We start from the raw sequence: 260 nt of genomic DNA, 5'->3' as shown, positions 1-260 counted from the left end.
CCTGGTCCTGCTGCAAAGCCGGGCTTTGCGTCAGCTTAAGAGGAATTAACACTGGGAAGAGCCACCTCGCACACAGACATCGTCCCCGGTGGGATGCTTAAAAGCACTGAAGGCTCCATAGGTTGTTGCTGCTCCTTCTCCGTATCCCTGCAGGTCCCACCTCGCCCCCCAGCATCGCAGCTTAACCCCCCGGTGCCGGTCCCACTGCGGCACGAGGGCTCCGGCTGGTTACCTGAGGGTCCCTGCAGTCCGGGTGGTCC

General features: G+C 62.3%; 1 protein-coding gene across 1 annotated transcript in view; it reads right to left on the bottom strand.

Annotated features, from left to right (window-relative positions):
* Positions 1–260, bottom strand: part of EDA (ectodysplasin A) — a gene marked incomplete at its 5' end in the record, with an annotated part of 27,099 nt that overhangs the window by 6,373 nt on the left and 20,466 nt on the right. The gene's annotated exons all lie outside the window — the stretch shown is intronic.

This window comes from Pterocles gutturalis, unplaced genomic scaffold (genome assembly GCF_000699245.1).
Source record: "Pterocles gutturalis isolate BGI_N339 unplaced genomic scaffold, ASM69924v1 scaffold32924, whole genome shotgun sequence".
In the NCBI taxonomy this organism is placed as follows: Eukaryota; Metazoa; Chordata; class Aves; order Pterocliformes; family Pteroclidae; genus Pterocles; species Pterocles gutturalis.
Note: the sequence above shows the minus strand (reverse complement) of the source record. Positions and strands in the feature narration are given on the sequence as shown.